General features: G+C 55.4%; 1 non-coding gene across 1 annotated transcript; it reads left to right on the top strand.

Annotated features, from left to right (window-relative positions):
• Nucleotides 1-256: 256 nt before the first annotated feature.
• On the top strand, nt 257-329 carry TRNAV-AAC. The gene has a single exon. It is a non-coding gene; the product is annotated as a tRNA-Val (tRNA).
• Nucleotides 330-635: the final 306 nt, after the last annotated feature.

Raw genomic sequence — 635 nt, 5'->3', positions numbered from 1 at the left:
TCCTCGGGGGTCGCACGGGACTTCGCTGCAGGGCGGTGTTGGACACAGTCCCCGGCTCCCCATCCTTTCCCAAAGAAAACCTCTTCCTCCCCGCACCCCCAAGAACGGAGAGCTACGTAAAAAGAGTGTTATTTTTTTCTAATCCTAACGGCAAATTTGAGGAGAATTTTGGCAAAAACAGGACCCGGCAGAGGGTGGAGGAAGACATCAGGGTGTATCCCATCACAAGGGGGTCACCCCAAAACACCCCCATCGGGTTTCTGTAGTGTAGTGGTTATCACGTTCGCCTAACACGCGAAAGGTCCCTGGTTCGAAACCAGGCAGAAACACATATTTTGGCCCATTTGGGGGGATTTGGAGCATCTCCTTCATTTTTCACTCCCTCACACCCCGCACAGCAGCCGGGCTGGAAGGGAAAAGGCGACAAGGGCCCGCAGCACAAAACCTTCAGCTTCCAACCTGCCGTGCGCATCGACGCAATCGGGGCAGCATAAGCCAGCGCTTTGGGGTTCTTTTTGGGTTTTTTGGGTTTTCCCGAAAAATACGAGGCTGCCTCTGCCCGGTTGGGAGCCAAAGACCTTCCACATGCGAGGTGAGCGCCTTGTGGGCAGAGGGGCAGCCCCATGGTTTGGGGT

This window comes from Eurypyga helias, unplaced genomic scaffold, assembly GCF_000690775.1.
Source record: "Eurypyga helias isolate BGI_N326 unplaced genomic scaffold, ASM69077v1 scaffold3489, whole genome shotgun sequence".
NCBI classification, from domain to species: domain Eukaryota; kingdom Metazoa; phylum Chordata; class Aves; order Eurypygiformes; family Eurypygidae; genus Eurypyga; species Eurypyga helias.
The sequence above is the reverse complement of the archived record's forward strand: the minus strand, read 5'-3'. Positions and strand labels throughout refer to the sequence as shown.